The sequence below is a fragment of the Amblyomma americanum genome, chromosome 3, assembly GCF_052857255.1.
Source record: "Amblyomma americanum isolate KBUSLIRL-KWMA chromosome 3, ASM5285725v1, whole genome shotgun sequence".
In the NCBI taxonomy this organism is placed as follows: Eukaryota; Metazoa; Arthropoda; class Arachnida; order Ixodida; family Ixodidae; genus Amblyomma; species Amblyomma americanum.
Window position 1 is genome coordinate 50780811 of NC_135499.1, and position 16321 is coordinate 50797131.

The 16321-nt window shown below is 48.4% G+C and overlaps 2 protein-coding genes across 19 annotated transcripts in view; both read right to left on the reverse strand.

Annotated features, from left to right (window-relative positions):
- Positions 1–6738, reverse strand: part of LOC144122947 (uncharacterized) — a 51834-nt gene extending 45096 nt beyond the window's left edge. Inside the window, exon 1 of the mRNA XM_077655896.1 lies at positions 6666–6738. The gene's annotated coding sequence lies outside the window, so the exon portion shown is untranslated. The remainder of the gene's footprint in view (positions 1–6665) is intronic.
- Positions 1–16321, reverse strand: part of LOC144124579 (coiled-coil domain-containing protein AGAP005037) — a 489877-nt gene that overhangs the window by 418152 nt on the left and 55404 nt on the right. The gene's annotated exons all lie outside the window — the stretch shown is intronic.

The following is a 16321-nucleotide window of genomic DNA, read 5'->3' on the forward strand; positions in this document are numbered from 1 at the left end:
ATGGATGGATGGAAGGTAGGAGCGTCCGCTTTGAAACAAGGTGGTGGCAGCTTCCACCATGCTGGACTTTGTCCTTAACATGTCTTTAAGGAATGCGTCACACTTAAGTGTTTTATCCACAAATTTGCCAATTTTTTAAACTGCAATTTTGAATGCTTACTTGTAACCGTACGTCAGTCATCTCCCTGCTTTTGAGCCACCAATCTTCCAACCGCCTTTTGCTAACTTCTACCGCATCTTCATTCACAGGATATTCTGTTATTTCTAAATGCTAGGACCTCAGAGAGAGCGACTGTGCCTGCATCGCCATTCGGATGGATACTGCCACATTCTGGTATGAGGCGTTAGGTTGTTTCAGAGGATTTACCAAACAGAGCGAAAACGCCCTCTACCGATAATTTTAAATGGTAAAGAACCCTAGGTGGCCGCCATTGACATCTAGTCTTCCTCTAAGGCGCGCCTCAAAGCTCAGAATATTGATCTTGACACGAAAAATCCCATCGCGCACAACCGCTTCACAACCGGAAAGCAGCAGCCACCAATGAACTACAATACTCAGCAGCGCCCTCTAATGAGTGTACGCGCGATATCCATGCACAAGTGACGTGGAGACACGTTCAGTACAACCTGCAACGCGCAAGATGTAGTTGAATTTTTCTTCATGAGGCAGAGGGCCGCCGCTGGCTATGAAAAACTGTGCAGCGAGGTGCCACTACAGAGGGGCGGACTTCTTTCAACGTGCGTCGCGTCGCATGGAGTCGATTAGTACCAAGAGCAAATGCACATTCGGTAGGCACCCCCAGTCGAAAGCACGTTGCAGGTCGTACTGTAGGTGTAGTGCGAACTGTAAATATTCGTACAGACCATGAAAAAGTCAGAACTCAAGTAGGAATGAAAGACGAAGAGAACGAAGATCTATCGTACCACGTAGGAAAATGCAGCATTGTGTAGCACAAAGTGGAAAATGCCACAGAGCTGGTAACAAGAGCATGAACTGCAAGGAAACAGACGAAAAGCGCATTCTAAGCTTCTCTTGTGGATTACTGCCTTGTCATGAGCATTGTTTCGCTTGCCAATTTACATGCTCTGCCGACGCGTCCCAATAGAAGCTTCCTGATTACACTGTCACCACCCTGCTGGCGACTCAACATTTGACGATCCGACGACCCCACAGAAAAGGGTGTCTCGCTGGGAAAGTACCTGCGGAATTTTCACACGCTTGGCTCGGCGGGAATGACCTTCCCTTCGTCTGGTTTCCAGCGAGAAGGACACCTGGTGCAGCGACCGACGATGGACAGACGACCGGGGAATAGAGGAACTGCGGCTTCGAGTAATTAGCCGCATCCGCCAGGAGCCTGCCCACAAGGATCACATGTGTTTTATGGGACACATGGAGCCGCTTGAAAAATTGTTGCACCTCTGTAGGAACAGCAGCGACTCTGCAACGAATGCTAGAGTGCTGTACAATTTTTCCCATATTGGAGAAATGTGCCTCGTGTTGGACTGGCTACCGCCTGATGAAGAGGCGTGCCGAGTGAAAGAGGATTGTTTGGGCCCTGGCGACAAAGCTCATTCAGTCGCTCGACGCATGAACTCTTCATTTTTGACTGTTTGCTTTTTTCTTAACAATGTAAATAGGCTTCTTCAAAGCGCCGGTAAATGCGCTTGTTTTCGTTTTCCAAAACTTCAAGTTCCATCTTTTCCAACAAAGAGTTAAGGCTTGTATGACAGGTTGGCTACCCGAAACAAATCTGCGGCACAATTTTTGCACGCAAGAGTGTCGACTCAACATCATACTTTTCTGCTTAGCTGTAGCCAAGTACAGGCGCGCACAGAAGTTTTCGGAACCCACCAATAACTTAAAAATTTAATTTACTGGCTGCGCCTAGTGCTCAAGCAGCCATTGAGGGGTCCACAGTCTATAGGTCACGCAGACAAGTGCAAAGCACACCACTCAGTTCTCGGCTGCTTGCTGAGAGCGCCAAGCAACTACGCCTTGTTGCAGTCTTCGTGCTCCGAAACTTATGTTGCGTTTCACAACTCACTGCAGTGGATGGAAAGTCAAGAATTCGAAGCGGTGACTTCCACAAGTGTGCCGTCCTCACGCGCTCGCCAGCCTACCACAGACGTCTTGAAGCCATCGCCTGTTGCCCGTAACTAACACGCCACGGGAGAGGAGTACTGACGCAGAGCCCAGCTTCTAGGGCAGCGCACTTGGAACCCCTCTGTGTTGCGCCACTAAACCGTTGCACACTGGCGCGTTGTTAGTAGTAGTTCGGCGGCTGTGCCGACACCATTTCGTCCTTTATTCATGCGCCCGCTTTTCCCGGAACAAGGCAGGCGAGGTGGGCGGAGGGCGAAGAAGAATCGATCGGGACACCTGCACGATCGAGAGAGCGCTTGCGGGTTGCGGCCGTATCGTTTAATTATGAATTTTAGCCGTCGCGGTTGGCGACACACACCGGACGGTGGGCGGGGTACCAGCGTGCGAGTAACTACAGTGTCCAGCTGTGTCCAGCTTTTATATAGCACAGCTGCACATAAGGAAGCCGCTCCACTGGGAAGGAGGCGTTGTCGTGGCAACAGCGAATATTCGGGCTGCATGGCTGAGGGCTCTTCTGAGGGTTTCATTACGACAGCACTCTACTTCCATCGAGAGATTAATTATTGGCACTTTGTCCAGCCAGAGAATATAAATTAGGGCCGGTAGTTTGCATGAGCAAAGCCCATGCCGAAAGAGAAAAAGTGAATAGAGGAATATGTAAAAGAGAATAAAAGAGAGAATAAAAGAAAGAGGAAAGGCATCCAATACAAAATGCTTTTTTTCGCCAAGAATAGATAATAGATCCGTTCCGCATTAACGCTAATGCGATGAGATATTTTTCCTTGTTCGTGCTTGGCTAAATCCGATGACGGGAATAAGGCGACTGGCTGAAGAAGGCGGGTACAATAGAGTCGCGAAGATGATGCTTTGTTACATCGATGAGTGCATTGTTGATTGCTCTTATCTCTGTAGCTTTACTGACTTTTCAGTTAGACGCAGAGCATGGTTAGATTATCACGAATGTCTACGCCGCCTATGAGGAACAGCGGAATTTAAACGATGTGCTGATTATTATTTAAACAACTCTTAGCTTAGCAAGCTTGAATCGCGTCCAGTCAGACGCTTGGTTAAAACAACATGCTGTGTCGTGATGTCACGGGAAGAGCCGGGTGTCGCTCAGATGATTGTTAGTAAAGGCATAGATAGTATTTTACGTAAGTATTAGTATTGTTATTCCTTACTATTATCCTTGATGGTATTGGTGAGCGCTATCAAGGATGCATTTTCAACTAGCCGCAGTAGTAGCTCTTTTGATTTACTGTTATGTAATGACGGCACAGGGAATCATTTTCTCAATCGGCCTCGTGAAAGTAACTTGCGACAATATGCCTACTCTACACTACTATGAGTACTTCTCTTACTGCTACGCTACTTATACTATTGCTGCAGAGAGTAATATCGACAATATCAATAATAATATAATAACAGTAACCTTGCTATAAGCAGCTTAGAGTTCGGCGCAGCTTTGACCGTTTAGAAGGATGAACAGGTAGAATACAAACGTCACAGGGCATCTAGCCAAAGACGTAGCCGTGATGGCAGCAATGAAGCCTCCTGAGAGGCTGGGCTTTCAGCTGGCATTAGGGCTTTTTGGTTTCTATGCGCTCTTCATGGTTACGAACAAATACCGCGGTCGCTACGCCGTGTACAACGGCTTTATCCCATTAGGAGGAGAGACCACGGTATTCCCGATTCCAGAAAGAAATCCCCGCCTTCCTTGCCAGAAACCAGAGACCCACAAAGAAGAAAAAACGCGATAATGGAGTAATGCTAATACGATTGGAAATGTAAAAAAAAAACACTTGCGGAAGTAACCAACAGAGAATACAAGTGTTACTTTCTTTTTCTTAATTCTAGTTAGGTGGCAATATTTATACTCCTTTGTGAGCATGAACCCGTCTATTCGCCCTGGATGAAGGCGTACTTACGGGAAATTTTTGTTTTGTATCCTTTATTTTGCAGTACAGGCTACGATTAGAACAGAAGGTTTTCAGCTGGTTTGGTACCGTTCAAAGAACCATGACATTTTTCGCGGTGGCATGAATCTTCATAGATAGATTTTTACCTGCCAATAGCAACAGCCAATTAGTGTCCCTGTCACCTTTCACTGAGACAGAGAAGGGAATCTAACGTTGCAAGAAGTCTGTAACTACGGCAGCTCGCTGAGACAGCAAGTGGAACATAATTCGGGCTTGAAATCTATTGATGTTTGTGAAATCCGGCCGCTGACAATATGATCAATTACAATAAGGTATAGATGCGTCGACAGGCCCACTTATCCAAATGGTAAGCGGCTTCTGTCCAGAGAAGATCACTGCATGCAGCGAGGAAACTATGAGATTCTTACTTTTTTAAATTTTCAGGTAGTGTAGGAAACTTGAGGGGCTGCTTAGCAAATACAATTGGTCTGAACTGAGTAGAGAACTCAGCACTGAGAGGCAGTCAGGTATTTCGAGTGGTTTCGCAGGCCACGTACCAACACGTTCCTGACAAAACGGTGCAGGAAGTTTGAATTCCCCTCCAAAATGCTAGTGGAATCCCAAGAAAAGCGGCAATGCTCTAAGAAAGCAGATAGCAAGGAAATACTAAAAACAAGCGACCTTTCGTCGCCTTGCGAATTATCCTCGTAGACAAAGCCAAAGGGACAATGAAAACCTTCGAGATGCTCGAGCAAAACTGTATTCGGCGCTGGCTCCGCCAGGGGTATTGAACCGCTAGGGATACTGCTGCTGGGACGCTGCGCGATGCATAACCGTAGTCGTTTGCTGTGTTGTGTACTTGAAAAGTAAAAGCGCTGAAAAGCAGATATGATTAAAAAACAGACTCAGATTGAGGATGTTGGGAAGTTGTGTGGGGACGCAAAATGGGAAGCTAGTGAAGAGACAGAAAAGACGCAGTATGCGTCTTGAAGACTGCAGACTCCGCTTCTCGACGAAGTCGTGTCTTCCCTTTGAACACCACCTGATCAAAATGAATTCAAAAGAGAGGAAATCGAAAAAAAAAAACAGCTAACGCTGAGCCGGCGTCCGAGATTCGCGTCTGTCTGCCGGCGGATAAAGTAGTCGCGAGAAAAACGCAGCCGAGAGGCGGAATAACGAGCAGCAGTGCGCATGTAAGCCGATTATCTCCCTCATCTGCATATGAAAGTCTCTGCGGCTAGCCTCGCGATTTATTCCCCAAGCAAGACAAGCGCGAGGAGCGCAATGATGTTTTCTCCCCCGTTGTTTATGACGCGGGATTCCAGTCGCCTAATTGGATTCATTTTTGTGCCTTCTGGTTATTCCGGAAAAAGAGCAACTAATTTAATTTCGTCACAAAAGGGTCGTAATAGGGTAAATGTTTAACGCGTCATCAAAAAATCGCTTTAGCGAGTGCATGTAAATGCAGCTTAGCTTTGTTTTAATGCTAGAAAAAAATGCTTACCAGGCTAGTGCATTCTCTTCGCAGAGCACGAGGAAGCTCTAAAATGAGTGCACACAAGAGCTTCTTCACATTATTAATGCGGGTGACGGAGACACTTAGTTGCGTACAGACTGATCTTGTTTGAAAGGTCGAAACATCGCGAAGAAGGTGAATGGCAATGCGATATCAAGCATAAGGAAGCGCCTTCTTCGGTCATCATCATCATCATCACCATCATCAGCCTGACCAGGCCCACTGCAGGGAAAAGGCCTCTCCCATGTCTCTTCGGTCAGCTTATAGACAAAGTATTCTGCTTAATTAGTTGGCGCTAACACTTTACTCTCCCAAAAAATGCCCAATATTTCACTGTTATGAAGCACTTAATCGTCGGTCGTGCAAAAGTAGTATCAAGGTGGAGCGCGGAGCCGTGCGAAAAAATATGAAAATTTGAAAAAAAATATTAAAGTATTAAAATTTAACTCAGGGAATTTGATTAGAATATAGTGTATAAATATTTATTATACTACCAATATATTGTTATGCAACAAAATAAAATTTAACACAACATAATGTTTTACAAACGTGACGACCCCTGCGATGTGCACGAACGATCCACTAATCAGCAGTTCTTTCTGGTATGTTACAAACAGTAATTTTTCTGTGCCTAGCACAAGCGTCTGTTTTTGTGCTTACGCTGATAACCAGTAGAATCAGGTGCGGGTAAAGTCCAGATGTATGTAGGTAGATCAAAATTCGCCTCGTCGCTTATGTAGCAATGATGAGCAAAAAAGGTGCTCAAATTTTTTTTTGCTTTCCAACAGCTATAACTGCTTTGATAATAACGGCATCCACTATTGAAACAAAACTAAAAACCTGTTCTAACCTGTACTATACCTTTACTATACCAAGTACAATACCTCAGCAAAACCGAGATGCATTATGACAGAATAGGGAGATCTTTCGGGCGGTGCCTTTAAGTCATTCCGTTTGATTCGTCAGCTTTTTCAGCACTAGTCTTTTTTTTTCTTTCTCTTTTTTGGTATCGAACCCAGCCGTCAAGCCCCGCAGCCTGCATAAACTATCGAAGACGACTGCTAAAACACTCGGGAAAGACATACGCAATCCGTGCGTCGTGCAAATTAGCCGCTAGCGTACGTACTTCCGCGGAGACGGTCGTTTCCCGGCCCGCACCGTTAAACGTTCGACGAGCAGCAGCCTCGATCAACGACTGGCCGAACAGTCGAACAGTGACAATAAAGGGCGCTTTTGAAAAAGAAAAACGCCGGCAGAGGCCGGCTCTTGCAACAGTCATAAAGCTACAGCGCGTCCGGCGCAGATGCCGTGACAGATGCAGCTGTCTCCAAGAAGAAAGGCGGCCTAAGTACCCGCGCTGAATGCGACATCTGCGACGCCCATTGATGAGTACAGGGACGCACTTTCGCCCGCGCCAAAGGAGGCTCCATTCCGCCGGGCGGCTCGCTTCTTCGAGCGTAGTCGCTCTACTGCGATCCGAGCGACGAAGACGTATACGGTCGTCAACGAAGGCAACGCTTTAATACGAGCACCTGGAATCCCCCAAATGAGGTGCCCGGAGAGAGCGTATGCGCAACATTCGTGCTCAGCGGATTTATGGCAGCTTTTAGCAGTGTTCCCTGTGGTACATAATGCTGCATGCTGTGGTGCATTACAACTGAGTATAAATAATGCTCCGAGGATAATATCACATAGTGTTACATACGTATTACACTACAACAGGGTGCAGTTGATGGTTCCATTAGGTTAGTACATGCTAGTGCGTGCCGCCGCGGCGGCTCACTGGTGATGACACTTGGCTGCTGACACGAAAGACGCGGGTACGATCCCTGCCGCGGCAGTCAAATTTCGATGGAGGCGAAATTCTAGAGGCCCGTGTACTGTGCGATGTCAGTGCTCGTTAAAGGACCCCAGGTGGTCGAAATTTCCGGAACCCTTCACTACGGCGTCCCTCATAGCTGGAGTTGCTTTGATACGTTAAACGCCCATAAACCAGTACATGCTACTGCATACTGTAGCGTACTGCTCTTGGATGCATAGTCACCCCAATATGTAGTACATTATTTCTGTACAGTAGCGGCCGCATCAGTGTGTTCATCAATTACGGTATCGAAGCACGTGGTTTTGGACACTGCCTGCGCCGTGGCAATAAAAAATCAATCAATCAATCAATCAATCAATCAATCAATCAATCAAATGATTGATAGATAAATTAGATAACGAATTAATTTCTAAGCTTATAAACAGATGGGGGGTGCAGAAAAAGGCTGCCAACGAGCAGTTTCATGAGCAGGGAGGCAATACGGAAAGTTACACAATAAAGTGTGCATGTCTATGAAGGGGCTGTAAAATATGCCACTGGCCCAAGCACTTAGAGCACTGTTTTCACAAAGTTTTCAAGAGCGCCATTGGAAAGCGTCGAATGCACCAAAGCCAACGCACTCAACTTGGCACCTTTCTTCTTCGACAACTGTATCTGTCTCAAAAGAGCGCAATCTTTCCAGCCTGTTATCGTCAATTAAATGTGGCCTCCTTCGCTTCGGGCAGTCGAATAGTTAGTCTAGGCCAAGATTATCTGCTACCAGGCTCAGCCCTGAACGGGGCCCTGAAAAGTTGTTTGAAAATATTGCCGCGAACATTTGCAGTGTTTGTTCATTCTTCAAATCTGCCGTCACACAACTTTATCGCTTTGTTTGCGACGCAAGACGCGACTAGATTTATCTCGATTGATCGCAGCCTGGCAGCGCTGATTCTACGTTGTTCCGGAATGTTCTAGTAACTTTGCACGCTTTATCTCGAAAGTTCGCTATCAGATTTAAAATGAGCACGGCCGACAGCGGCGGGCATTCTGTTCGACGACCGCCGAGCACGCTTTTCGCTTCGCCGCCGCCGAGTGATTCAGTCCATTGTGGGCGCAAGCCAGCCCAATAAACAGTTTTCTTTTAGAATACCTTTTCTCAGTCTTCATCGCTGCTTCGACTGCCGTCACCACTACGTGACATTTGGGGAGGTGCTGGGTAGCCTTCCATGTTCCGGACGCCCCCTTCAAGTCGTGAAGCCAGCCCTCAGCGCTTCGCACCCGAGGACGAGCCACCAGCTCAGCGAGCCAGCCGATGCCTCCAGGGAGAGGAGCCTGAGTTCGGGACACTGCCGGACCGCACAAGACACCGAAAAGACGCTGCTACGAGCACCGCAACCTCGCCGAAGATGTCGACACCGATCATACTGCAGCAGCCGCGGGTGCCGCCAACTTTCAATGGATCCTTAGGCGAAGACCCCGAAGAATGGTTGGACCAATAGTAGCGCGTGGCGTCATTCAACAAGTGGGATGATGTGGAAAAATTGGACACGTGTTTTTTTCATAAGACGGCTCCGCGCGCACGTAGTACGAAAACTACGAGTCGTCCCTTACGACATCGGAGCTGTTCAAAAGAGAACTATTGAAGGTATTCACCAGTGTCGTGAGGAAAGAAAGAGCTGAACGACTCCGAGTCCAGGATCCAGCTTCCGAATGAGCCCGTCAGCGCTTACGTCGAGGAGATGAAGCGCCTATTTCGCCGCGCCGACCCCGAGATGATCGACGAAAAGTAAGTTCAGTTTTTAATGCGTGGCGTGAAAGAACAACTCTTTGGCAGCCTCGTCCGCCAGCCGCCAAAAACAGCCGAGGAATTCATGGAAGAAGCCTGTACGATAGAGAAGACCCTCGACGTCCGAGCTCGGCAGTACAATCGCCCTTCCTCTGCCTGTGAATCCGTTCGGACACGACGGCCACCGCCAGCGATAGCTTTCGGGAAGTTATCCGCGAAATCGTCCGAGAGGAGCTACGCAGATTACTGTCATCCTCCCCACAGCCACAAGCAGCGACTCTGATGGATGTGGTATGGGAATAAGTCCAACAGGCAGTTGGCACCCCGACGGCCACAGAACCCTAGGCCATGACCTACGCCGCTGTAGTAAGGACTCCTCAGCCCCAACGACCACCCCTGCATCCTGTCCGACATGAACAACTTGTTTCCGAACGCCACCTCCCTGCCCCCGCCCGCCCAGCCTACGATCCACGCTCAAGCCCCAGGAACTGCGACGCCTGGAGGACTTCCGACAACCGGCCCTTGAGCATCCATTGCGGTGAGGCCGGCCATATTCTTCGTCATTGCCTGTACCGTGGTGTCGGTATTCGAGGATTTGCCGTTTATGCCCCATGACCACGCTTCGGCCAACGTCCGCAGGAAATCGCCGAGTACCTGCGTCGAGAGGAGCACACGCCGAAACGTTTTTCGCGCTCACCATCGCTGTCAACCTCGCGCTTTACGTCGCCACGCCGCAACAACGCAGCCGCGATGCGAGGAAGGTCTCCCAGGGCCCGCAGGGGAAACTAAAGACAGCAACCTCACCTCCAGAGGTTGAGAGAGCGATACGCCGAAGATCCTCCACCGACCACGCCCCATGAAGACGCTGTACCCGCTACGCCGGATGAAGAAGATACACTCGCTGCACCGACGCCACACACAATGAAAACCCCGGCCACGACGCAAACTGCTTTCAAAACGACGCCGCCACCCAGAAAAGCTTCGAGCACACGCCCCACCCGCGACTGGCATACGCGACGAAGCCGTGACCCGACGCCGAGAGCGACATGCGATGCAAGAGCCAGGACCTCCGACTTAGAAGTGACTATCGACGGCCGGAAAGTTACCGCTCTAGTCGACACAGGAGCCCATTACTCGGTGATGAATGGAACATTCGCTGCTCATCTGAGAAAAGTCACAGCGGCTTGGGACGGCCCACAAGTTCGAACCGCAGGGGGCCACCTCATTACGTCATCAGGACGATGCTCAGCGCGAGTGACTGTCAAAGGACATATCTATTCTGCGACCTTTGTTGTGCTACCGCAATGCTCCCGCGAAGTGATCTTGGGTACGGATTTCCTTAATGAACATCAGGCGATCATCGACCTGCGGTTCAAGCTGATCACGCTTTCGACTGATGAAGCCATCGATTCGATGAAAACTAGGGAAAATCGCGTTGCCGTGAGTGTCCTGGAGGAAGAAGTGAGCGTCCCACCCAGTTCAAGCGGTATCATGACCGTAGGTGCCACGAAAGCCAGTAACGCTGAAGCCATCATCGAGGGGAACATGCAGTTGCTTCTAGACCGAGGAATCAGCATCGGAAGAGGCATCGCGCATTTCCGCAATGGCAAGGCCGAAGTACTGCTGACTAACTTCAGCGAAGAATACCGGCACATTAACAGAGGAACGTCGATTGCTTTCTTCGACGAAATATCCGACCTACGAGGCTCCTGCGCCCTTTCCGACCCCTCCGCAGAAGATTCGCCTGACCAAGAGAACTCGCCCACTTTCGACATCAACCCAGCCCTGCCCCGGAACAGAAAAGACAAGATGCGCAAGCAGCTTCCAAGCTACAGTGAGTGTTTTTCGTCATCGCCGAAGGTCCGACAAACGCCAATTGCCAAGCATCGCATTATAACGGACGAACACGTCCGACCTCTCCGTCAAAGCCCCTACCGTGTGTCACCGCGAGGACGACAAGCCATGCGGGACCAAGTCGAAGAAATGCTTCGCGACGACGTCATCCAGCCTTCAAACAGCCTATGGGCGGAACCGGTTGTTCTAGTGAGAAAGAAAGATAGCGCACTTCGATTATGCTTTGATTACCGCCGCTTGAACAACATAACAAAGAATGACGTCTACCCCCTCCCCCGCATCGACGACACACTGGACCGCCTCTGCAACGCCAAATATTTCTCGTCGATGGACCTCAAGAGCGGCTGCTGGCAAATTGAGGTCGACGAAAGAGATCGCGGGAAGAAAGCATTCATTACTCCGGATGGGCTGCTGGTGCGGAAGTTTCAGCGAGTAATGGATACAGTGCTGGCAAGCATGAAGTGGGAAATTTGTCTGGTATATTTAGACGACGTCGTTTTCTTCGCCTCGAACTTTGAAGAGCACCTCAAAAGACTTCGAACCGTACCAGACGCCATCAGGTCGTCTGGCCTAACCTTGAAAGCAGAGAAGTGCCATTTTGCCTGCGAAGAGCTGCTGTTTCTAGGCCACATCGTTAGCAACGAGGGAGTCTGCCCGGACCCGCAGAAAACAGCTACTATTGAACAGTTTACACCGCCGGCAGATAACAAAGCAGTGCGCAGGTTTCTCGGACTGTGCGCATATTACCGACGATTTGTGAAAAAATTCTCGCTCATCGGCGATCTCTTGACCCAACTGACGACAGCAGACGTGCCATTTAAATGGGAAGCGCCGCAAGCAGAAGCTTTCAAAAAACTTCAGCGTCGTTTACAGTCCCCACCGATCCTCGCGCATTTTGAGGAAAACGCAGATACTGAAGTTCATACCGACGCAAGCAGCGTGGACCTAGGCGCCATCCTCGTTCAAAGAAGCGACGGGCTGGAGAAAGTCATCGCTTACGCTAGCCTTTCCCTTTCCAAGGCCGAGGCTAACTATTTGACAGCTGAGAAGGAGTGCCTTGCCATCATCTGGGCTACGTCAAAATTCCGCCCCTACCTGTACGGACGACCATTCAAGGTTGTCGGCGATCACCACGCGCTGTGCTGGCTTGGCAATTTGAAGGACCCCTCTGACCGACTCGCTCGATGGAGTCTGCGTCTCCAGGAGTTTGACGTCACCGTTATTTACAAGTCCGGACGCAAGCACTATGACGCAGATTGCCTCTCACGAGCCCCTGCAGTTACACCGCCGCCGGACGACGAAGAGGATGCCCATCAGCCCCAGCTCTTTTGCTCAGCAGCAACGCTCGTACCCTGACCTAAAACGCCTCATCGAGTACATGGGAGGCAAGGTTCCTTCAGCCTCGCCTCATTCAAGCGAGGACTTTCTTCCTTCTGTGTGCAGAATGAGGGCTTTGTGAAGAAGAACTTTGCGGCGAGCAAAACAGCCTACCTCCATGTACCTGCTTTTTTCCGCGAAGAAGTTCTACAGGCTTCATAAGACGAGCCGACAGCTGGACATCCCGGGTTTACTCGCACCCTCCGACGCATTCAAGACAAATATTACAGGCCTCGACTGTCTGCCGATGTCGCGCATTATGTGAAAACCTGCCGATATTGTCAGCGACGAAAGACCACTCCCACACGACCAGCAGGATTTCTGAACCCCATTGAACCTCCCTCAAGGCCATTTCAGCAGATCGGCATGGTCTTGCTTGGTCCTTTCCCAAAGTCAACATCTGGAAATAAGTGGATCATTATAGCGACCGACTACCTGACCCGCTCGCTACGTCGAGGCAAAAGCCCTACCGAACGGAACAGCAGCAGAACAGGCCAAATTTTTCGTGGAGTGCATTCTTCTGCGACACGCCGCCTCCGATGTGCTCACACGGACAGAGGAACAGCATTCACTGTGGAACTAATGCAGGCCATCCTGCAATACAGCCAAACCAGCCACCGGAGGACAACTGCATACCATCCGCAGATCAACGGACTGACCGAGCGCCTGAACAAAACCATCGCCGATATGCTCGCCACGTATGTCCATGCCGAACACAAAACCTGGGATGTCATCCTGCCTTACGTCGTCTTCGCCTACAATACCACAGTGCAGGAGACCACTCAGATGACGCCTTTTAGGCTCGTCCATGGCAGGAAGGCCACGACCACGCTAGACGCCATGCTGCCCAACGTTACCGAAGAAGAGAACGACGACACCACCGCCTACCTTCAACGCGCAGAAGAAGCTCGAAGGCTTGCCCGATTACGGATCAAAGACCAGCAGCGGAATGACACCAGACGCTACAACCACGAAGACGCAACGTGGAATACAAGGCAGGAGACCCAGTGCGGGTTTGGACGCCCATTCGCCGCTGTGGATTTAGTGAAAAGCGTTTGCGCCGCTATTTCGGCCTTTACAAGGTTTTTCTTCGGCTAGGTGAACTGGATTGTGAGGTCATCCCTGACGCAATGACTGCATCCCAGCGACGCCGCGTACGACCAGAAGTTGTCCATGTAGTCCGTCTGAAGCCGTATGATGCGCGCTAAAGGCCGCTGCATTTCCATACTCTATTTTTGCAAGATCCGTTTTATCTCTTAGTAGTCGCATTATTTGTTTTAATGCATCGGGTCGATGCATCTTTGAGAGGGGAGTAATGCCGCGGACATTTTGCAGTGTTTGTTCATTCTTCAAATCTACCGCCACACAGCTTAATCGCTTTGTTTGCGACGCAAGACGCGACTAGATTTATCTCGATTGGTCGCAGCCTGGCAGCGCTGATTCTACGTTGTTCCGGAATGGTCTAGTAACTTTGCACGCTTTATCTCGAAAGTTCGCTATCAGCTTTAAATTGAGCACGGCCGACAGCGGCAGGCATTCTGTTCGACGACCGCCGAGCACGCTTGTCGCTTCGCCGCCGCCGAGTGATTCAGTTCATTTTGGGTGCAAGTCAGCCCAATAAACAGTTTCCTTCCAGAAGACCTTTTCTGCGTCTTCATCGCTGCTTCGACAGCCGTCACCATTACTTGACAATATTAATGTCGTTGAGAGGGATTGTTTCCCAAAATGCTTTTGTACAGTTACCCGGTGAGACTGCCAGGTGACGTCTAATTTATTACGACTCGGCGCTCGAAGATCTCGCCACCGGTGCTGAACCTTGCGCCAAATATTTTATAAGATGTGAAGAAACATCTTACAAAGCTGTAGATACTCATAGGCTGCAGAATGAAAGCGAAGAAGTTTTTCTGTAAGTGATAAGAGGTTGGCTTACGAACAATAGCTGGGTGCCGGTAAAAAGATCCGCTACACGTGCCCGATAATGCTCCTGTTGCCTAAAATGTGTCCACCTCCTCTAAAGTCGCAATTATTTCCTTTCCAGTTCTATGTCTTTGGTTGCATGGCAGTGAGCTTCCTTTTGGCGGAAACAAAAAAGAAAATTCAGCTTAGCGCTTTTAACCGTTATGTTTATTCGCCAACAGAACCGGTTGTAGAGGAAACCCGTAGTTCTCCTCAGTGCTTTACTGACGGAGGCCACAGCCGACACAGGGGCAAGATATTGATAAAGAGATCGCCTTTGTTTCTTTTTCAAGCATCTAGGGCATAGTTCATCTTTTTTTATCCAGATGGCAAAACAGCCGCAACTCATTGGTACCTTTCGAGCCGTTAATAATTGCCAGTTGACGAAGTGTTGTAGAATAAGGCGGGAACTCACACCTTTTTCTGCTTAGACAGCGCTTCACAAAAAGGACGTGTCATTGTTCCTTTTTTTGCCCTTTGTGTTTCTTCCTTTGGTTTCCTCGCCTTTTTATGAACACAAAATTTACGCGTGCACAGATCACGTCGCGAAGAAACTTGAAACGAGCAGCAGTTCAGAGAATTCAGAGTAAGGAAACACTACTACTGAATTATATAGAAAAATATATATTGCCGCGAATCTTCTTTGCAGCGTTTGTTCCTGCTTCAAATTTGCCGCCACGCCACTTTATCGCTTTGTTTGCGACGCAAGACGCGACTAGATTTATCTAATAATAATAATAATAATAATAATAATAATAATAATAAAATTTTTATTCCCTCATTCCAATACAAATGCCGAGCTGCCAAAGCCTTACAAGGCTTGAGTGGCAGCGCCCGGCAGCAGACGGCACAAAACTCATGCACCGAGCACACAAACAAAAAAAAAGGGGGGGGGGGAGAAAACTAAAATGAATTCGAAAAGCGCGGACGCAAAAATGCGCACAAGCGGAGAGAAAACAAACAAAGAAAACGAAGAAAAATGTAAAATCATAGTATCAAGACAGAATGCTGGAGCTAAGAACGTAATGTGTCAAGACAAGCTTTCACTATTTTTTTGGAGTTAGCAGGAAACATTTCTATAGGTAACCGGTTGAGAACAGAAGGAACATAATGTTTTCGCAGACGCTGGCCGTACCGGGTTCGCAATCTAGGCACGAGAAAACGATCACGAGTTCGCAGATCTTTGACCGGAATATATGGTGCACAAAAATCGCTTGTCCAAATATGCTTAAAAACTACTGATTCAGAAAAAAGGTGAGAGAAGTCAGGCATGTGTAATAGTTTAAAAACGCTACTACCTTCATTTCGCGCCTTACCATATAAAACTGATTCAAGGATAGATTTCAGAATGCTGTTAACCTTCTTTCGCCAAAAGGCGGAACAGAAATAAAAGCAGCAAATACCATAACGTAACATACGGTAGGCTTAGACGTATACAATTTGCTTGCGTACAAACATAGGGCAAAGGGTCTTAATAGAGTGCATCAAAGAAGCAATTTTCCGAAGCTGAGAACAGACGAAAGACAAGTGGGTATTCCAAGACATGTCGGAATCAAAGAATACACCTAAGTATTTGACCGTTGACACAGGTACAATTAAGGGGCATTTGCGTGGGGCACAATTTGGTCTGTGCAAACGAATACAGACATCATTAGGAATTCTCTTTAAATAATTGTGAAAAAATACTAATTGAGTTTTTTTATTGCTAACATTAAGTTATTGCTGAACCATTCCATAACAAGCTCGCTGTCGTGTTGGATGAGAGGTAATGTTGTCTTAAAGTGATTGTGTCTAGCAACTAAGAGTGTATCATCAGCATATTGAAAAACACGGCACAGTTTACAGATAGAGCTCAAGTCATTGACATATAAATTAAACAAAATAGGTGCAAGTATAGATCCTTGAGGAACGCCGGACTTAATCAGCAGCAGGTCACTTCTAAATTTACCTACTGCAACGAGTTGCGAACGATTGGATAGATAGTGAACAAGAAGAGACAGAAAAGGGC